Below are 23,924 nucleotides of genomic sequence, written 5' to 3' on the forward strand. Positions count from 1 at the left end.
ACAAAATCCTAGCCGTCTACTAGCTAACACAAAAGTATTCCCTCTCTAGAGTAAGGGGCCTAGTGTCCCTCAATTAACCAAACAAATGGAACTCACAGGACAAAGGGGTAATTGTATCAAGCTGAGAGTTTTCCGTTGGGTTTAAAAAAAACAATCAGATTCTAGTACATTCTACCAAATGATAGCTAGAATCTGATTGGTTGCTATAGGCAACATCTCCACTTTTCAAACCCACCGGAAAACTCTCAGCTTGATAAATTTACCCAAAAGTTGCAGTTTCTCTCAGGAGCCAACTGACCTCCTCCCCAGACAGTGATAGAGTGATTGAGGCAGAGCTGCAGCCTTTTACAGACACCCTTCAGGTGCAGCTTCAAATTAGTCTGTTGTGAGCCTGCAGACCAGAAGACCTGGACTGGGCCTTTTGTATGGAGCCCACTCTACTCTCTCCAGACAAAACACCAGGGACCCTTACCAGCCTTTCTTGAAGTTGAGAAACGCATCTTGAGAAGCCGTTCCTCAGACACAAACAATCTCCCTGGTATTTTAAAATACAAATTACAGGAATCTAGGACTTATGTATATATATTTTATATATATATATATATATATATATATATATATATATATATAGTAATCAAACACAAACAGAGCCTAGTCAGGAGTTGATGATTGGAGAATTTGGTCCTGGCTCTCCAGAATAGTATGTGCTCTGGCTGTTCTGTACCTTTCCTGGGCTACTCTACTACTTTCCTGATAATCTAATTTTATGTAAAAAGCCATCCCAGTGATCAAATTCATTTGTTCTTTTTAAATTATGTGTTTCTGATTATAATTAAGGTGAGAGTATACCCAATTTATAGATTTAGAGTCTATATATCTTCTTTATTATTCTATAAATAATCAGCCAAACATATTGTCATAATAAATTGTGCAAACTAGACTGGTCTTTCAGATGCAACTGATGTCTACATCCAGAGCCGGATTTAGACCTCATAGGGCCCTAGGCAGGATACTGTTTTTGGGCCCCCTCCCTGAAACAATCCATAGCACTATATTTTTGCAGCCTACCATATACCCCTATAGTTACGTAGAAGTGAAAGCATGTGCCACCGCATGCCTATCATATACCCCTATAGTTAAGTAGATATGAAAGCAAAGGAGGTGAGGGCGTGGCTTGCATCTTTGGCACCCGACCCCCCCTCTCCCGATTCGCGGCACCCGACCCCCCCCCTCCCCCGACTCGCGGCACCCCCCCCCGCACGAGTCGCGGGGGGGGGGTGCCGTGCCGCGAGTCGGGGGAGGGGCCGAATTTTTTTTTTTTTTTTCATTTTTTTTTAAATTGATCCTGTCCCCCCCAGCTGGGCCCTCCGAGAGCCGCTAGGCCCTAGGCAGGTGCCTAGGTTGCCTAGCGGTAAATCCGGCCCTGTCTACATCCAATGTATGCAGCCATTTTGTGGACTGACCAATACCCATTAAGATTAACATACTGAGTAGTGCATTGTTATTTCAGAAACGGTAACGGGTGTTGAAGGTAGGAGTCGTCACCCCCCCCCCCCCATGATATATAACAGGAAACAGTCATCTCCGTACAGGTGCATTGGGTACCAGTGATTTTAGCTAAAACACTACTTTTTGCTAACTTTAGATTGACCTACATGGAGAAGGTCATTGCTGTGGAGGAAAGTAGAAGCACTGTTGAATGTTTTTAACTACAACACTTTTATATTACTATTATAAAAAATAATTACATTTTAATTGATAGAATTATTTAGCATATTTATTTATAAATACAGGGATTAAGGGGTGCTGTGCGCTGGGTGTATGAATATAAACATTTTAAACTATACCTGCTAACCCTCAAAATTCAAACGTCGGATGGGTACTGTCCCATAATATTTGGGACTCTTGGTACTTTAGTTATTCAATAATGGGTTGTTAAGATCTAGTGATATCTGAAAACAATTCTTTCCCTTTGCTACATTTTCTTTCTGGGAAACATACAATAGAAGCCCCATTTCACTTTGAACCTGACTTTAATACCCCAACAGGAATATAACGCAGTTGAAAGATTTGAAAATGTGTAATATGATTAAAAAGGGAGGCACAGTCTTAGGGGCATATTCAATTGTCCGCGGGATTTTCGGCAATTCCGCGGACAATTGAATATGCCGTTATTACGGTAATCCTGCGCAGGAAAAACGTTAATACGGTAATTTACTTGCCGAATTTCAGCTCGCAGCTCAGGGAGCTGCGAGCTGAAATCCAGCGAGAGATTACCGTATTAACGGTAATATTTTTTGAGCGCTCGAACTTTGGGACAATTGAATATGCCCCTTAATGTTAGTAATAGGTAAAGTAAGTGTACTGTTATTCACTACCACAAAGTGAGACAACATTAATCTCATTTGTATAAAAAACCCAAAACAAATACAAAAAAACAATACTGTAATTAATCTTCTTGCATTTTTTGCTGACATGACAAACATTTTTCTGATACTGAATATGTGAACACATTTCTATTATTATCTTATTTTTTGCAGTTGCTCAGTTACATCACCAATATAATCAGATGTGCTTTACTGCAGATTAGGGGCTCTGGGCATGCGGAGAGTGTGTGTGTGTGTGTGGGCATAGGCAAACCGAGGGGAGGTTTCCTAGTGCCTGGAAAACCCCCTCCAGGCCTAGGGTACTGTATAATTGAGGGGGCTGGACCCTTCTCCCGCTTCACACGGCTCTGCTTGAAAAGGGAGAGCGGCGTGCAGCTAACAGTAGTGCATGCAGCATTGCCTGTGTATATTATAGGGATAGGAAGAGTTGGAGAGCAGCCAAGCACTGTCTAATATTATAGCCACGCCCCCATGCATGCTGGTCACGCCCACTGGTGGCGTGGTGTGGAAACCCCTCTCCACAAATCCTGCGTTTGCCCCTGTGGGAGTATCTATAATCTTAACAGTTTAAAAAAAAAGAAAGAAAATGAGAAAGAGAGAGAGAGAGAGAGAGAGAGATGAAGAGAGGGAGGGAGAGAGAGAGAGAGATGAAGAGAGAGAGAGAGAGAGAGAGAGAGAGATGAAGAGAGGGAGGGAGAGAGAGAGAGATATGAGATATGAAGAGAGGGAGAGATAGAAAGAGTGAGGGAAAGAAGAGAGAGAGAGAGATCCATGAAGTTACCCAAAATATTCCAGTACCATAATGCATACAGTCCAACTCTTGGAACCTCAATGGACTCTTGAACCAACATTCTCAATTATTATATTTTCAGCCCAAATGGACCCTTTTAACTGGAATTATTGGTGGGCCCTCCATACCCCATCTTGGCACCATCCCTGTATTAGAATAATGCTAACCCCATATGTACAGATATTACCATTGATATCTGCAAATTGTCCCAATATTGCTACACGTGGGCCCTAAAAAAAACTTATGAGGAAGTAGATTTTTCCTTACTCTGAGCGGAACGGAGAAGAGTTTTGGTGGGTTGGGGATGGGACTTTTATTGTGCTGAGTTTACTTTTTTAAATGCTGGGGATATAATGAGAACATGAACATCATAAGCATCATGTTTTCCCTGGTTAAATAAATGGTGAAGAAAAAACTATATATATAATATAATAGCCCAAAAGTGTCACGGGTCCTCTTAGTACTTAAACTCAGTAGTGCATGGTGTTGCGATGCAACTGAGAATGTCAGTAACTCCTTGCTCAAGGTTATATAATATATATATATATATATATATATATATATATATATATATATATATATATATATATACATATAATATATATCCAGGAAATGTAGTATTTTACATTTTAGGTCAATTTCCGGGGTTGCAGTGATTGGGTAATCATAATCGTGCACACATAAAATAGTGACTTAATGACTTTTAGGCTGTATGACCACATTTTTACAGCTTTGTAAATTACACTACCACTGTATATTGGTGAGTAGGTGGCAGGTTACTGACACAATATATTATTTTGCAACATTCAGAGGCTCTAATTAACAGCTCGGGTCCGAATGTGGCATCGTGCACAGAAGCATATTGTCACCAATGTGAAAATATGTGTGTGTGTGTGTGTGTGTCTGTGTGTGTATATGTGCGTATGTATATAAAAACATATATATATATATATATATATATATATATACATGCACACATATATGTATGCATTTGTATGTATGTATGTAAGTAATTGTATTTATGTATGTGCATGTATATTCATATGTGTGTGTACATTTTTATGTATATATATATATATATATATATATATATATATATATATATATATAGATATATATATATATATATATATATATATATATATATGTATATATATATATATATATATATATATATATATATATATATTTATTTATTTGTGTGTGTTTGTGCATATATTTGTAGGTATGAGTGTGTGACTGGTTGTTACTATTTAATAGTCCTGTGAACAAATATAGAAAATAATTTCGCCAAGTTATATGAAATCATCTGCAACATAAGCACACACTATATTAAGAGGGCAGAGACTATATTAAGAGGGCAGAGACTATATTAAGAGGGCAGAGCTGCTTCTGAATTGCTTTCTGCGTCACCATCTATGATTTTAATATTTTTTTTTCTTCTGAGCGTCTTATTTAATAAGAATACAGAATATCTAATCTCCTAGTTCCAATAGAGATTTGGTTTTGCTTTAGCAAAACTACATTGATTTGTTTGCAATAAGACAAGTTTGAACAAAGCCATTTTCTACTAGCACTTATAAGGTGTTTATTTAAAACCGTTTTTTTTTATCTCATTATAAGAATATCAAATTATAAGGAATCTGTTCACGTTTCCATGACAGCAGTAGATATGTCAGTACTGCAATCTTTTTGACAGATCAAGAATGCGTTTGTGTAACCCCCACCTTCTGTAGATGAGAGAGTGATCAATTATTCCAAAAGAGATCTGCGTCTGTGTACATGTGACTCATAGTAAATGTTACAAGCATGGTTCTATACAAACATGCAGCCAATATTAATTACAATAATTCTGAAAATAAGAGATGTTCATTTTTTTGTTGGGTAATATCTATTTCTTTGCACTAACAGTATCTGTCTCCTGGTACATATATCAGTACTATATACATTCACTATAGATCATAGAGGTAACATAAATTATCTATCTGCCAATCAGAGGCAGCTGAAAAGTCGCATTCATAAAGCCACTTCAGTGGCATTTATATTTATATTTATATTTACACCACAATCCCTTTAAATGTTGCACAAATCTCCTGCAATACACAGAATGTGGACGTGCACCTCTTAATGCACTTGTTGGGGAACGGGTGTATTTGACCATAAAGGAGTCACTTCTATATTTTTTCCACTTTGTAAATGACTCCCCCGTGGTTATATTTAGGGGTCCCAAGCCTCCCCTTTTTACCTACCCACCTACTTTAATTTACTATTTAGCTTCCCATGAACCAGATATAATGAACAATAATTAACAAGTAAAGTTGGAATAAGTCCCTGTAGTGGTTTTGATGTACTTGGGGCCTAAAAGGAAGTATACGATAGGATTGTTGGTCTGAGCAAACTATAGGTCATTTCTATATTCTGTTTCTTCATTTCAAAATGATGGGAGTCTAAATTATATTCACTTTAAACTTATCTCAAGGTGGAATGTATAGTCCGTAGCTGCAGGAATATGGAAACTAACTAATGGCTTGTCATTAATATGAGGTGGGAGTACTGGGTCTACACATCCTGGGCACTCATGCAACAAAAGTGTCACGGGCACTAGGAGTCTTTACCCAGGGATCACCAGATGGTAGGCTTACCAGAGCAATGTAGATGGTAATCGGGTACTCTGGTAGCTGGGTGATCACGGAACATGAAATGATGGCCGATGAGATGCTCAGGAAAGTCTATGACTAGCAACACTGGTAATAATGAGGTAATGATACACAAGGAACTGTATGGACAAGGACACGTGAAGGTAGTCAGTGGTCTGCGATAGCAAGTTGTACCACTGCTATAGTGAGGAGGAATGTCCAACAGAAACAAGGAGGTGATGAGAGTCAGCGGTCTGCGGGTAGCAAGTTGTACCGCTGTCTGAGTGAAGGAATGGAATCCGAGTGGAGGTATCCAAGTAGTCAGTGGTCTGCGGTAGCAAGTTGTACCACTGCTATGTGAGAGGATAATGGAACAGGTGATACCGGAAACAGGGATCAGTGGTCTGACATCAGCAAGTTGTACCACTGAATATATATATGTGAGGAGGTGCACGGGGGAAGACTGCAACACAGGATATACACAGGCACCTTATACACGATCCACAGTAATATGCACAATATAGATATATATATATGTAAATGACTGATCGGGTCTGCAATCTAGAAAGTCTCTTGAAGTAGTCCAGCACAATGATAACACAGTCAATGATGGCAATAGACTCAGCGGATAGCAGACTCCAGAGAGAACCAAACACAGTCCAGCAAGATATGCAATACACAGCACAGTCAATGAGAAGTATGCATACCGTGGTTCAGCAGTAGCAGTCAGATGGGATTGCAGCGGTACCTGAGCGGCTGGAGGCCGACTGGATAGGAAGTCCCTGGATAGGTGAAGCAGCGGTCTAGCAGGTGCAGCGCACAGGTGAGTAGACCGACAGGGACACGAACCCACAGGAGTCAGCAACACGTGGAACTGGACTCATAGGAAACCCAGGAGAATGGAGATGATCCAGCAGAGGGTAGTAGAAGAGATACAAATCCAATGCTGACAGGAGGGTAGAGACCAGTGGAACACGTGAAGGCGTGGAGAGTGGATCAGCAGGAGATGGACGATAGCGCTGACCACAGCGGCAGGACTCAGCAGCACACGGAGGTAACCAGTAGCAACCACAGGAACCAACAGCGATGGGAAACAGGAGTGCAGCGCAGGGCAGGAGCTATAGATCACGAAGTGTAGCAGATGGTAATGAAAAGCGGCAGTCTCGAGGAAGTCACAGCAAAGATGAGATGAGAGTGGAATGCACGGAGGCAGCGGATAGTAATCAGCTGGCAGTCACGATGTTGAACACAGGCGAGTTGCAAGCAGGAGACTGTAGTGCACAGAGGCAGCGGATAGTAGTCAGCTGGCAGTCACGATGTTGAACACAGGCGAGTTGCAAGCAGGAGACTGTAGTGCACAGAGGCAGCGGATAGTAGTCAGCTGGCAGTCACGATGTTGAACACAGGCGAGTTGCAAGCAGGAGACTGTAGTGCACGGAGGCAGCGGATAGAAATCAGCAAACAGACTTGATGAGAAGCAGGTGAGTGAGGTAAAAGCTGGAGTGCACGGAGGCAGCGGATAGCAATGAGCAAACAGTCACATTGATATAAAATAACGTTGAAGTGGTGTAGAAGACTGTAGTGCACGGAGGCAGCGGATAGGAATCAGCAAACAGTCATGATGATACAGTTGATGGTAGAAGTGGTATGGAACCACAGTAGTAGAAGTGGTTTGGAAACCACAGGAATCAGCAGCACTGAATACACAAGTAATACAGGAACACCTTCAGAGGCTCATGAGGAATGAGACTCCAAGATCAGGCAACGTGGTAGTGACCACAGGTGCTTAATATAGGGAGGTTGCCTGATCTGCCAATTAAGTTAAAGGGGTATACACTGAAGTATAGAAAAGGGCTGCGCATGCGCAGACCCTCAGGATGGTGGACGGCCACGGTTCCTAAATGTCCGGGAAGAGGCACTCACGGTCCGGTGAGTGACAGTACCCCCCCTTTTAAAGGTGGGCACAGAACGCCTGGAACCGGGCTTGTCCGGATTTTTGGAGTAAAACTTCTTCAAAAGGGCAGGAGCATTAAGATCTTCAGCTTTGATCCAAGAGCGCTCCTCAGGACCAAAGCCCTTCCAATGAACGAGGAAGTGGAGGACTCCTCGCGAAATTTTTGCATCTAGTACCTCGGTAATCTCAAAATCCTCCTCCTGATGGACTTGAACTGGCTGCGGAGCTGAGGGAGGAGTTGAAAAACGGTTGATAATAAGAGGTTTGAGCAAAGATACATGGAAGGCATTAGAAATCCGAAGACTCTTAGGAAGAAGGAGTTTCACACATACTGGATTGATAACTTGAATGATCCTATATGGACCAATAAAACGAGGGGCGAATTTCATGGATGGAACCTTCAAACGAATATTTTTTGTGGATAACCAGACACGATCTCCAATTTTTAGTGGTGGAATAGCCCGCCTCTTCTTATCAGCGAAAGATTTATATTTGACAGATGTCTTCTTTAAACAGGTTCTAACCTGAGACCAGATATTTTTAAAGGTCTGACAAACAGTCTCCACCGCAGGAACTTGGGTGGGCGGGAGGGCAGGAAATTCCGGAAAAGACGGATGGTGACCGTAGACCACAAAGAATGGAGTTTTGGATGATGACTCATGGTACATGTTGTTATGGGCGAACTCAGCCCAAGGGAGTAACTCTACCCAGTTGTCTTGATTGGCTGATGAAAATATCCTTATAAAAGTCTCAAGATCTTGATTGACACGTTCGGTTTGTCCATTGGATTGTGGATGGTAAGAAGATGAGAGTGCTAATCGTATGCCCAAGGTTTTACAAAGGGCTCGCCAGAATCTGGACACGAATTGTACTCCTCTATCAGACACAATCTCAGATGGACATCCATGGATACGGAAGATCTCTTTAATGAAATGTTCAGCCAGGATAGACGAGGAAGGCAAACCAGACAGAGGGATGAAATGAGCCATCTTCGAAAATCTGTCCACTACCACCCAAATAGTGTTATGGTTCTTACTAGGTGGTAAGTCAGTAACGAAATCCATACTAATATGGGTCCATGGTTTGGACGGAATGGGTAGTGGTCGCAGCAACCCTGCTGGGGTTCTGCGGGAAGATTTGAATTGCGAACATAATTCACAGGAAGCAATGAACTCTTTGACGTCTCTCCTCATTGAAGGCCACCAGTAACTTCGAGAGAGGATCTCAAAAGTCTTGTGTTCACCGGCGTGTCCAGAAAAACGAGAGGCATGGAACCACGAAAGGATTTTCCTCCTTAGAGTAGAAGGCACGAGGGTCTTCCCAAATGGTAGCGTTTTGGTGGATGAAGCAGCCAGTGAGATACATTTGGGGTCTAGAATGGTATGGTTGGAAACCTCTTCTATATCAGAGGACGTAGCAAAGGCTCTAGATAAGGCATCAGCTTTTTTGTTCTTGGCAGCTGGTTTGAAGGTAATTATTAATTCAAAACGGGAAAAGAAAAGAGACCATCTTGCTTGACGAGGGTTCAAGCATTGGGCAGACTGGAGATATGACAAGTTCTTATGATCCGTGAAGATCGTCACCGGATGGCGAGCTCCCTCCAACAAGTATCTCCATTCCTCTAATGCGGCTTTGATAGCCAGTAATTCCTTGTCTCCGATGGTATAATTCTTCTCTGCGGGTAGGAGACCCCGAGAATAGAAGGCACAAGGGTGGAATTTTTGCTGTTCCGAGCGTTGGGAGAGAATAGCTCCTAAGCCCACATTAGAGGCATCTACTTCTAGGAAAAAAGGGAGTGTCACATCAGGCTGACGAAGGATTGGAGCCGAAGAGAAGGACTCTTTTAATGTTTGAAAGGCTTGAATAGCCTCAGTAGACCATTGCTTAGGATTAGCCCCTTTACGAGTCAGGGCCACAATAGGAGATGCAATGGAAGAAAAATCTTGAATGAAGCGTCTATAGTAATTGGCAAAACCTAAAAAACGCTGGATGGCACGAAGAGTAGTTGGCTGGGGCCAATGTAGTACAGCATTTACTTTGTCAGGATCCATCTTCAGACCAACTCCGGAAACAATATACCCCAAGAATGGAATCTGGGGTAATTCGAATGAACATTTTTCTAATTTACAGAACAATGAATTTTTCCGTAGCCTGGAGAGGACTTCTGCCACATGTTGGTGGTGAGAAGGCAGGTCCTGTGAAAAAATCAATATGTCGTCCAGGTAGACGACGACACATACATATAATAAGTCCCGAAAAATCTCATTAATGAAGCCCTGAAAAACAGCGGGGGCATTACATAGCCCGAAAGGCATTACCAGATATTCGTAATGCCCGTCTCTGGTGTTAAACGCCGTCTTCCATTCGTCACCGGAACGGATTCTGATTAAATTGTAAGCACCACGAAGATCCAACTTAGTAAAAATACGGGCTCCCTTGATGCGGTCAAATAGCTCAGTGATCAACGGAATGGGATACCGGTTCTTGATAGTAATGGCATTGAGTCCACGAAAATCTATACAAGGGCGTAATGATCCATCCTTCTTTTTGACAAAGAAGAACCCAGCTCCAGCGGGCGAGGTGGAAGGTCGAATGAACCCACGCTGGAGGTTCTCCCGTATATATTCAGATGTCGCTTGAGTTTCAGGTAACGAGAGTGGATAGACCCGGCCTCTGGGAGGAGTCTTGCCAGGAAGAAGATCAATCGGACAATCCCAAGAACGATGAGGAGGAAGACGTTCAGACTGAGCTTTATCAAAAACATCGGTAAATGAAGCATATTGAGGGGGGAGTCCCGGTGAAATAGCTGAGATGGAAGCTTGCTGTACCTTGAGAGGAATGACTTGGGAAAGGCAATGATGGTGACATTCAGGCCCCCAAGACGTGACTTGAGGGGTGCGCCAGTCAATCTGGGGAGAGTGACACTGAAGCCATGGAAGGCCTAGGACAATCGGACTTGTCGTAACAGGAAGAATTAAAAACGATATCTCTTCATGATGCAGAGCACCAATCTGAAGGGTTACTGGAGACGTACTCTGGGTGATGAGACCGTTGATGAGACGTGATCCATCGATAGCCGTCACAGTAATGGGAGTTTTTAAGGTAATCATTGGTAGAGACCATTGATTAACTAACGATTTGGAAATAAAATTTCCTGCTGCTCCGGAATCAATCAATGCCTGTGACTCAAAGGTTTTGGTAGCAAAGGAAATAGTCACATCAAAAGCGCAGACTTTAGATTTCATAGACGATGGAGAGGACTCCAGGGACCCTAACTTCACCTCTCCAGAACTAGTTAGGGCCTGGCATTTCCCGATCTCTTAGGGCAGGAGCTGAGGACATGAGTGGAATCAGCACAATAGATACAGAGTCTATTCTTGACTCTTCGTTTCCTCTCCTCAGAAGATAACTTGGAACGTCCAATCTCCATGGGAATCACAGCGGGTGACACTGGACGAAATTGAGGGTTAGAGCGAAAAGGTGCTTTAGCAGAAGTCGTTTTCTCAGCCTCTCTTTCACGAAATCTCATATCAACACGATGGCATAGAGAGATCAAATCTTCAAGTGACGAAGGAAGCTCTTGGGTAGTCAGTGCATCTTTAATTTTATCGGAAAGCCCCTGCCAGAAGGCGGCAACTAGGGCTTCAGTGTTCCACTGAAGTTCAGAGGCTAAGATCCTAAATTGAATGACGTACTGGCCTACAGTATGAGATCCTTGTCGCAGACGGAGGATGCTGGAAGCAGCGGAGGTCACACGACCTGGTTCATCGAACACACTTCGGAATGTAGAAATGAATTTGGCACTATCTTGTAATATTGGATCGTTCCTCTCCCACAGAGGGGAGGCCCAAGCCAGGGCTTGTCCTGAAAACAAAGAGATAAGATAGGCCACTCTGGAACGATGGGTAGAAAAATTTTGAGGTTGGAGCTCAAAATGGACTGAACATTGGTTAAGGAAACCCCTACAAGTTTTGGGGTCTCCATCGTACTTTGACGGAGTAGGCAGGTGAAGCGTGGAAGCTATAGACACCTGGGATGGCAATGGGGAAACGGAGGAAAGCACAGGAGCTTCAGTAGTAGCTGTCACAGTCTGTCCAGATGTTCCTTGGGAGGTTAATGACTGATAACACTGAAGTAACAGCTGTTGGCGGGCATCCTGTTGCTCCACACGGCTAACCAGATGTTGCAGCATCTCTTTGGCGGTAGGTTCCACATCTGGGTCTGTCATGGCCTGATCTTACTGTCACGGGCACTAGGAGTCTTTACCCAGGGATCACCAGATGGTAGGCTTACCAGAGCAATGTAGATGGTAATCGGGTACTCTGGTAGCTGGGTGATCACGGAACATGAAATGATGGCCGATGAGATGCTCAGGAAAGTCTATGACTAGCAACACTGGTAATAATGAGGTAATGATACACAAGGAACTGTATGGACAAGGACACGTGAAGGTAGTCAGTGGTCTGCGATAGCAAGTTGTACCACTGCTATAGTGAGGAGGAATGTCCAACAGAAACAAGGAGGTGATGAGAGTCAGCGGTCTGCGGGTAGCAAGTTGTACCGCTGTCTGAGTGAAGGAATGGAATCCGAGTGGAGGTATCCAAGTAGTCAGTGGTCTGCGGTAGCAAGTTGTACCACTGCTATGTGAGAGGATAATGGAACAGGTGATACCGGAAACAGGGATCAGTGGTCTGACATCAGCAAGTTGTACCACTGAATATATATATGTGAGGAGGTGCACGGGGGAAGACTGCAACACAGGATATACACAGGCACCTTATACACGATCCACAGTAATATGCACAATATAGATATATATATATGTAAATGACTGATCGGGTCTGCAATCTAGAAAGTCTCTTGAAGTAGTCCAGCACAATGATAACACAGTCAATGATGGCAATAGACTCAGCGGATAGCAGACTCCAGAGAGAACCAAACACAGTCCAGCAAGATATGCAATACACAGCACAGTCAATGAGAAGTATGCATACCGTGGTTCAGCAGTAGCAGTCAGATGGGATTGCAGCGGTACCTGAGCGGCTGGAGGCCGACTGGATAGGAAGTCCCTGGATAGGTGAAGCAGCGGTCTAGCAGGTGCAGCGCACAGGTGAGTAGACCGACAGGGACACGAACCCACAGGAGTCAGCAACACGTGGAACTGGACTCATAGGAAACCCAGGAGAATGGAGATGATCCAGCAGAGGGTAGTAGAAGAGATACAAATCCAATGCTGACAGGAGGGTAGAGACCAGTGGAACACGTGAAGGCGTGGAGAGTGGATCAGCAGGAGATGGACGATAGCGCTGACCACAGCGGCAGGACTCAGCAGCACACGGAGGTAACCAGTAGCAACCACAGGAACCAACAGCGATGGGAAACAGGAGTGCAGCGCAGGGCAGGAGCTATAGATCACGAAGTGTAGCAGATGGTAATGAAAAGCGGCAGTCTCGAGGAAGTCACAGCAAAGATGAGATGAGAGTGGAATGCACGGAGGCAGCGGATAGTAATCAGCTGGCAGTCACGATGTTGAACACAGGCGAGTTGCAAGCAGGAGACTGTAGTGCACAGAGGCAGCGGATAGTAGTCAGCTGGCAGTCACGATGTTGAACACAGGCGAGTTGCAAGCAGGAGACTGTAGTGCACAGAGGCAGCGGATAGTAGTCAGCTGGCAGTCACGATGTTGAACACAGGCGAGTTGCAAGCAGGAGACTGTAGTGCACGGAGGCAGCGGATAGAAATCAGCAAACAGACTTGATGAGAAGCAGGTGAGTGAGGTAAAAGCTGGAGTGCACGGAGGCAGCGGATAGCAATGAGCAAACAGTCACATTGATATAAAATAACGTTGAAGTGGTGTAGAAGACTGTAGTGCACGGAGGCAGCGGATAGGAATCAGCAAACAGTCATGATGATACAGTTGATGGTAGAAGTGGTATGGAACCACAGTAGTAGAAGTGGTTTGGAAACCACAGGAATCAGCAGCACTGAATACACAAGTAATACAGGAACACCTTCAGAGGCTCATGAGGAATGAGACTCCAAGATCAGGCAACGTGGTAGTGACCACAGGTGCTTAATATAGGGAGGTTGCCTGATCTGCCAATTAAGTTAAAGGGGTATACACTGAAGTATAGAAAAGGGCTGCGCATGCGCAGACCCTCAGGATGGTGGACGGCCACGGTTCCTAAATGTCCGGGAAGAGGCACTCACGGTCCGGTGAGTGACAAAAAGATAGATTACATACATAGTTACAAAGTTAGTGAGGTTGAAAAAAGACACAGGTCCATCAAGTTCGACCTCCCATTATTTCAGGGTGTAGTACCTATTAACGGTCCTGACTACCCCGACACAGAAGACAACGGCATGAGGATTCCGACTGAATAGTACAACTACTAAAAAATCTGCTCACCAGAATGCAGATTACGACTTGCTATGTACCGTGAAACTGACTATCACCGTTATTTCAAATTATGTTGATTCAGAGGAAGGCAAAACGAGCCTTAGGCTTGTTTTTAGCCAATTGTTTTTAGTCACACACACAAAGAAAAGTTTACTGATCCCAAAAATGGAAACCAAATTATTTTAATTATGTCTATTAATTAGGTCATTTCAGGTGCCCCCAAAGTAAACAAATCTAGGTAATCTAACCTCTCTGTATAATTGAACCATTTCAACCTGGCATTGTGATTGCCGCTCAGCTGTCACTTCTATCCAAGGATTTGGTAAGGAACATGGAGCAGAACCAAACCTGACCATATCTGCCGTCATGGCAGAGACAATGTCAACAAAACACAGGGCATTTTAACTCCGTCTCTTGTCTCTTGGTGGTAACAATACTGGGAATGGTAGTTGTAGGGAGCTTGCCTAACCAATCATCACCATCACCATTTATTTATAAAGTGCCACTGATTGCGCAGTGCTGCACAGAGAACTCACTCACATCAATCCCTGCTCCATTGGAGCTTACAGTCTAAATTCCCTAACATACACACAGACACACACACACACACCCACCCACAGAGACTAGGGTCAATTTTGATAGCAGCCAATTAACCTACTAGTATGTTTTTGGAGTATGGGAGGAAACCGGAGCACTCGGAGGAAACCCACGCAAACACGGGGAGATCATACAAACTCCACACAGATGGGGCCATGGTCGGGAATTGAACTCATGACCCCAGCGCTGTGAGGCAGAAGTGCTAACCACTAGGCCACTGTGCTGCCCAATAGTTGAAATGCTCCCTGAATCAAAGTTGTTCGCTAATTCCCAGTAGTAATTACTACCAAATTCTTCTTTTAAAGTCTTGTGGGGAAACCTACTGTGTGACGGCTGGCACGGTTAGAGCTCCTTTAATTCTCAAATGAATTATCGGGACAACCATATGACCTGCAGGTTGCTTAGGCCAAAAAATCCCCCCCCCCCCCCTAAATTCCAAATAAAGAAATATTATTTTATCAACTGAAACATCTACACAAGTGTATAGAGCTGTAAATGATGAGCAGCCCAGGACAGTATCATTCTTCCCCCAGTCTTCATATCTGGATTTGTGTCTCGGTTCTTATATAAACCTCAGTAATTCTCTTGGATGATACAAGTTCTAGCAGACACACAAAAACCCAGTTATTACACCTGCAACTCTATGGACAATACTATATAAATTCCCATATTATTCTGTCTGGGCTGGATCATCACTATAAAAGCTTTCACATTGTCTATTTATCTTGACACTTGTACAGCTGTCTGTTGAGCGTCAGTATTTTCAAGTTGTCTATAATTACTTTGGTTCTGCCTCTGACTGCATAATTAAGTGTGTATTTGTTATTTAACCCGTTTGTAGGAGCCTAGACTCAGTACACGCCTCTCACCCAGGCAATATTTGTTTTTGCCTTGCCAAATGCAAGCTGATTAAGCAGTAATTATTATTCAAGGGGGCATCTGTAGCCCAATGACATTGTCATGCTAGATTATGTGGTTACAAGGACATTACAGATCTTGGGATAGTAGCACTGCAAGGCTATTGTATAGTTGAGCTGTGAATTTCCTCTCGCCCATATGAATTGCAATTTCATAGCAGAGTGCAGCATTTGCTGCAGCTTGATCACAGCTGGCAGAGAATCACTTGGCAGAGACATCGGGCTGAGCTTGTACAATTCACAGCAAGTGTGGTACTGTGCGTATCGGTGATGCGGGCTACTGAAATGAAACCGTTTTTATTTAATTGCGAAACAGCTGTCTTTTTTACTTTCTACAATGATGTAAGGGATTGGTCACATGTTGTTTGTTACAATTGCCCCACATGTGGTGAGAAGATTCAGGGTACTTTCATTCATCACATGTAAACCTTCAACGCCAAGAAATGATTTTTTTTCTCCAAGTAAATATACCTACTTTATCTAAACCAGGGGTCAGAGAACTTTTTTTTTACACTTTACCCCCAAATATATTTAGATGCACCGACGTTACCCCCTTGATTTGAATGGAAGAAAATCATATATTATTAATTATTGGAATTCAAAATTTTATTGAATTCATTCAAAATTTCTTTGAAAGCTTCAACTTCAAAACTTCAGGTTTTGGAGCAATTATGTTGCTTCATTTTTGATACGAGAGCATCAATATTGGGGCATTTTGATGTCAGAGCAATTTGGATACAGTCTTCAGCGTCCAATCCATTTCTCTGCTTTGTTTTTATGTTCGTTAGAGTGGAAAATCTTTGTTCGCAAAGGTAGGTTGTTGCAAAAGGCAGCAACTTTTTGACTGCCTCCTCATGTGCAATTTTGATGCCTTTGCAGCTGTTGACATCCAAAAATATGACAGATCTGCTTTGTTTTCAAATGTAATACGTGCTTCATTATTGCATCGAAGCTCAAGAAGTGCCTCTGCCAACCCTTGAGGCTCTTCTGGTACAACAGCAATTTCACATTTAAATGGGTGTACAATCCAACTGACAGCATGTGAATCGGCAGCATTACCCCCAGGAATTTCATTTTTACCCCATTTGGGGTAATTTACCCCTGTTCCCTGACCACTGATCTAAACTCTCTTATAATTGAACCCTTCCAACCCTTTATTAATGATGGTACCCAACTCTGTTCCCCTATGTCCTTTTTACAGAGGTCACTGAGATAATACTACGTTTACTTTCATGTATTCCCCTTTTAATGCATTCTATCATTTTATTTGGCTTTAAAGCTGCTGCCTGGCACTGTGACTGCCGTTAAGCTATCACTTCTATCCCAAGGATTTGGTAGGAAACATGTAGTAGATAAACCAATCCTGACCATATCTGCTGTCATGGCAGAGAAAATGTCAACAAAAGACCCATTCCTGTCTCTTGGGGGGGACCTTACTGGGAATGGTAGGTGGAGGGTCTTTGCTTAATCTATAGCTTCAGTAAACTCTCGGCAAAGACCAAACTTTTGTTCCAGTAGACTGAGCCACTCATTGAAACACATTATAAGGTGTTGGCTAATCCCCAGTAGTAATTATTGATGGGTTTACCAATTTCCCATTTTAAATCCTGATGCGGAAATTTACAGTGTGACTGGTGGTCCTTACCTAAGAGTTGTGTGAGTGGAAATCACTTGAGTTTCTAGTGGGATTAGTAAAATTTGGTTCTGCTGTCCTCCCTACAGAAAAAAAGTTAAGACTTCTAGAATATGTACCCAACATACTACTAGTAGGTTAATAGTCCGCTATCAAAAAATTAACCCTAGTCTCTCTCTCTGTCTCTCTGTCGGTCTATGTGTGTGTGTATGTGTGTATGTTAGAGAATTTAGACTGTAAGCTCCAATGGGGCAGGAACTGATGTGGGCGAGTTCTCTGTACAGCGCTGCGGAATTAGTGGCGCTATATAAATAAATGATGATGATGATGAATATGTAGGTCAGCAATTATATTATGGGTCTGTGCATAAACACTGCATAGAACTGCCAATCAAACATTGGCAGTCAATGGGGACAAGCCCAGGACTTTGGGACAGGAATTCCAAATGCAAATAACATTATAGAATGAGAATTAACTATTCCACTTTTGCTTCTTAAATGTTACACCGCTCTTTTTCTTATATAACCGCGGTAAACATATTTTATCTTGACTCTTGATAGCAGGTACTAGGGAATGCTTACTAAGGTGTAGGATAACTGTCATGGATTACATGCCCAGCCTGTGCAACCAAACTAAGCACAGTAACCCCCCCCCCCCCCCAATAATCGGACAGGACAAACTCAGTGAACGTGCAGCAATAAAACAAACACATAGGGGAATGTCTTAATGATCTCTTACGACAATATCTATTCACTAAATTAACCCCCTGGCTGGCCTTAGTGGGCATCTCCCCCTCGGGTCGGACGCATAGTGGGCTACCTGGGGCTGGGTCACCGGGCCACCTGCATTTTTTTCCTTTAAAATGTTCCAAATAGGCTGCTGAGTCGAGTCGTGGCCCCTGGTCTTAAATCTGCCAGACCCCCCCCCTGTTACTCTCATATATATTATCCTCAGTTGAAAAGCTGAGCAGTGTCCAATCAGGACATCTTAAGCTCTTGTGAACTTCAAAGTGATGCAGCTTTAATGTAATGACACTTTATTTGCATCCTGTGCTCTTTTTGAAGTGAGAATAGTCCTGGGAAGATGCTGTTTATTCGCTGTTAAACAATAAGTAGGACTCGTCCTGTTGTCACAAATGTTTAACTGTCAGGAGAGATCTGACGAGCTGTCATCTGCCTTCACTGTAGAAGAAATGTCTGCGTGTTTGTCAGGCGGTATCACCGTTTCACAAAGGACCAGGTCGCCCATCACACAGTATTACATTAGAGAAGGTGATTCAACATTAATGAGAGCTGGAGAGCACTTTAATATTCCCTGCACAGGGTGCACGCAGGAAGAACTCATAATTCAGCTCATTTCCATGTGTTGGAGGAAATCAGGCATTTTAATTTATAATCATTATAGAAAGTTTACTTGAACAGGTGCAGTTCATTTTAAACTTTAAAGTTCACGTAGGGTCACAGATTTGTAACTTCTGTATTAAAGTGGCTGACTAGATTGTATATACATATACAGGACAATGTTACTGCATTATCAAGGGCTATTTGGGATTTGTATGCCACATTAACGAGGACCTGTCACATAGGAATTACAGGGATTGGATCTTTTTTTTTAACTGTATTTATTAAGAGATCAACGTACAAAGAAATGACATTAATATGACATCAGATTAATACATACCTTACAAAAAGATACATGTACATTACTTATCAGGAAGTATGTTTGAGTGACGGTCAGTAAAACAATCAAACTGAGCGCAACAGATGATGGGTCAAGTTTTCGGGTATTGGGTTTTTTATCCGGATGAACGGGACTCAGGGTTTTCCATGAATATTACATATCTAAAATATACTAAATTCAAAAAGGATCTTGTGTTTCACCCTATTGTCACTGGCATTCCACTCCATATTAAATCATTTAGCTGTGCTCCTCACAGTGACTTTAGGGGAAAACCCAGGATGACCATGTGCTTTTTAAAATAATGTATAACATTATTTTAAAAAGCCACAATTATTACTTTTCTGAAGTTTCTGGATAAAAAGTTTGCAGGAAATATATTCAATATTTGTGCAACAAGATGTATTATACTTTTTATTTTTAGCTATTGCATTTTCTTAACCACCTGTTACCCTTTGAAAGGCTGGTATATTTGCACTAGTCATGATTGACACTACTGGTTAGCATAGCTGTAGCTGCTGGCTGAGGGTTTCATCACTGTAAGGCTGGGTACACACTATAGTGTTTTCAGCCGATTATTGTGCCATTCATACAATAAACGATCGTTCGGCCCGATATTGCATTAGTATACACTGCAACGATGAACCAACCATAACGATATCATTCCAAAGCACATTGAATCATTTGATTTGATTTTTAAACCATACTAAAAATCTCATTCAATGATGAACAATGTCGTTCCAATTCTGCAGTGTGTATGTAGTCACGTCGGCAGTGTCCATAGGTCTCTATGGGGTGTGCTGAGTCACCATCTTTTCAGCTGATGGTTATGACAGATGAAGAGCACAGATCTGACGGTAAATCTTGTAAAACATGTTTAGTGTGTACACATGAATTGGTATGCTGATCGGGTGATCGGGACTTTTTTTTTTAGTCGTTGGTATAATCGTTAATGACATCGCATCGGGAGACATTTTCTGTAGTGTTTATCCAGCCTAGGGCTTGGGAACCCCATTGTCTCCTTCGGACCCTCATCATGGAGGTGTTGCTTTCAGTGATTGATGATTCATGTGGATTTCAGAGGGAAACATTTGGTACAGCTTGTAAATAAAATGGTTTTATGGCCAAGGAAAATACAATTGCTAAAATAAAACTGCTAAGTATATTACATTCTAATTGGTAGACCTATAGTGCACCAGGAACAAAATGCAATTTTACTATCAAATAATTATCATTAACCCACACCTACGCCCAGGGATGTGGGAAGGGCCCTACTCTTATAAGGACAGGGCTGGGTAAACTTAGAGGAAGGGGGTCCAGCCCCGTGCTGACCAGCCTGTGGTTGGTTTGGCATTATGGTCGAGGGATTCCATGGTGTGGGTTTCCCTGCTATAGTGCCACCAGCCCAGGTAAAACCTGGAGTAGCAAAATCAGGGGACCCCATTCTTTTTGTCCCCCAAATTTTACTATTGCTTCTTTTAATCTAGTGATTTCTGTCGACATTTTGATTGTCGACTTTACAACACTGTCCACATTTTAAGTGTCGACATTTTAACTGTGTAAACCTTTGGAACGCTGATCTGGCCAGCAGATATCACCACATATGTTCTGACCCAGAGGAAAGGAATGTACCACCCAGATCTTTTCAACAAACAGGCAACACACTGGACACATTCAATAAAAATCGAATAAAGCATTTTTTTTAATGAATACAAGTTTTAAATTGTTTTTGCATTTATTTTAATGCATGGAATCTATTTTTAAACTTTTTTTTTAAACTTTTTCCTTTTTTTTCAGGCTACATCCTCCTACCCAACAGCTCCTGCAAGGAGCCTCCTCCCCAAGAATAAAATATATTTATATAACCGTGCTTTCATAAAATGCATGGAAAGTAATTTGTTACAACTTCCTGTAGTTTTGAAGCTGCAAATTATTATAGCTATTCTGTTTCACTTAAAGTGGAACTAAACCTAAAATAAATATTTGATGCTTTAGGTTGTAGGAGAGGGTGATCGCATTGTCTTGCATTTCCTTACATGTCATCTCTGTAAACAGCATTGTGCTAATGCAACACTTTCCAGTGATCAAGTCATGTTGGGCAGGTGTAATGTTCTAAATCTATACAGAGTCCAATAAAAGTGTATTATAATGAAGCATAAATGTATTACAGTCATGTCCAGTGGTCGGGTCATGTCCGGTAACTGCAGTGTCTTATGTCTGTAGACAGAATAACAGAATTGTATTTTGATCATCCAGTGTTCAGGTCATATTAGGTAGGTGTAATGTTACATGTCTGCATAGCGTGTTCCATGCACAACATATACCTAGCCAATAGCAAAAGTTTTCACATGTTGGCAAGTATGACACTTGCTTTGCATACTATACATTTTTCCCAGAAATAGAGGGATTTAATAAAAACCCTTAAGAGAATTCCATGCATTTTTATGTAACATTCATATTTCCCTAATTGATAATAAGTTTGTTTGCAAATGTTTGATATTAACGTTTCTACTGTATTCTGGTACAAAAAACAAACAAACATATAATACACAAATGTGTGTAAACAGTTGTAACAGATATCCTGATCTTTCTCATGCTCTGACATTACAGGTCATTTGAGTCATCGAAGATAATAGTATCTTTTTACTATGGTGATTATTTTAAGACAAACGTCATCTGTGCCAGAGTGAATGAGATAATAGCCTTCATATTTATTCATACCCTGCCAGGGGCGTGGTACTATATCGCTGAACCCCTTTGCTAAATTTGGAGGGTGGCAAACAATGCAGTCTGTCCTCCAGCAAAGACAGTTGTTGTCAGTGCTTGTCCTTAACACTGCATATCTGTGTGTATCTAGCAAAATGAAAACATGAGGTATTGGTTCATATTTTGATCAAAACATTTAAGCCTGCATCCCAGCGTCAATGTAAGCAGTTCCTACACTGTCCTGTATGCTTAAACACCATTAAAATGCAACTAAAATCGTATACCCTAAGGGGTATAGGGGCTTACATCTAACAAGTGTTAACTTGTAAGAGACACCCAAAATGGCCATATCATATATAGGTCTGATAGACAGCTGATAAGACAACATTAAGCAGTACTTTGAATGAAAACAGAGAAGAAATGAGCCTGCGCTCGGTTAATTTCATATTATATATGGTACCAGCTGCATGGCAATATAAATGCTCTAAATGTATACAAAACAGAAAGACAGATGTTGTCAGCTTTTGTCCTTACCACTACAAATCAGAGTGTCATGCAGCTAGTGCCATCTATAATATTAACCAAGCCCGGACTTATATCTTCTCCGTCCTGCTCTTCTTAGCATACGCTGGGATCCTGTGTCACTGAGCTTGTGCTGAAATAATAATGGCAGGGACTACCGACATTGCACATGCTGCAGTGTCTAGAGCTTCTGCTCATCCCGGAGCCCCATAGCAATTGCACTCCCTGCAACGGTTGTAGTTCTGCCGCTGTACCCCTCGTTTACACTGCTTATAGCTTCTCTGCTTGATTCCTTTCTTCCTGTAACGGCTACCAGCTATGATCGTAAACTTACAGAACTATCGGCAGAGGTCTTCACCTATAGCAGCCACCTTTCCCGTAGAGCTGATTATGTTCACAGGTACTCAGATGCCTCCAGGTCTTAAATTCATAGTGCAAGCTTATGAGTAACACCGCAGCATGAGAATAGGAGATGATGACAGTAGGCAACGGGGTCAGGAATAAGTCAGGGTCCAAGGGCAGGAGCAGTAAGCGAAGTCGGGTCCAGCAAAGATCAGGGCCGGCAGCAAACAAGGGTATCCGAGTCACAAGCACAGATCAGGGTCACGAGGAAATATTCAGAAGTGTAGGAACACAAGCCTAAAGTCATACACCGAAAACAATCAAGGAATAAGCACAGTAGAAAGGAGCAGTCAGCAGCCAGGAACTGAACGCTATAACTGGTGGGGAGGCTAAGCCCTCCCTGTCTTAAATACATGAGGGAGCCAATCAGAATGGGAGGCATGGATCAGCTCCAGGAGGCTGATATTATTAATAATTGTGCCCCAGCGCACGCGCCCGGCTGCCCCTTTTTGGGGGCACAAGTCATTCTGTGAAGATAATCACAATTCATTGCAAATATGCGTTTAGAAATAGCTTCACTGAATAGCTGAGCGTCCCGGCCGTTGACCTAGCAACGGCCGGGACGAAAATCGGAAGGGATGTCCCGGTCGCCATGGAGACGGCCGGGACGCAGTGACCGGGCACAGCGAGTCACAGCGGCTAGTGGCACCGTCAGGCTCGTAACACTATAATATTTGTCATTTCTTAGTCATAAAGCTACTTCTCAGTTATTTCTAACTTATCAACTTCATGTATCAAGTTAGTTTTAAAAGGTAGCAGTCTGGGCTCTCATATCCTCCTTACTTCCAAAATCACTACATTAGAACTCAGAAGCCAAGACTACTGTCTCGTCTTTACTTTGTTTCTCCAATGCTGTAATTCTTTGCAAAAGAATTAGACCTTAATATCAGATAGGAGCTGACAAGTTTAAATCATTCTAGTATCAATATTAGCTTAGGAATTTAAAAAAAAAGAGTGGACATATCTTTTAGTTTATTTATTTCTGATATATATTTTCCATTTGAAAGTGAAATATGTTTGTATTTCGGTGCTAGATCACATAATTAACTTTAAGCAGAGAGAAATATTTTAAATAGTACCTTCATGCAGTGGTAATTTAATTTGCATTTCCATAGGCTTGATCTGATTAAAAAGCTGAATTAATTAAGGTTGTTTTTCTTTCCTGTAGAAGCTATTTTAATATAAGCGCTTCTTTCTACAGGTTAACATATTTAACAGAAAACATAGGAACAACCAGGGGGTTATCAATAGGTAAAATAAATGAAATAAATAATGTTTAGGTCAAGCTTTTATTTCAATGCTG

The sequence above is a fragment of the Mixophyes fleayi genome, chromosome 5 (assembly GCF_038048845.1).
Source record: "Mixophyes fleayi isolate aMixFle1 chromosome 5, aMixFle1.hap1, whole genome shotgun sequence".
NCBI classification, from domain to species: domain Eukaryota; kingdom Metazoa; phylum Chordata; class Amphibia; order Anura; family Limnodynastidae; genus Mixophyes; species Mixophyes fleayi.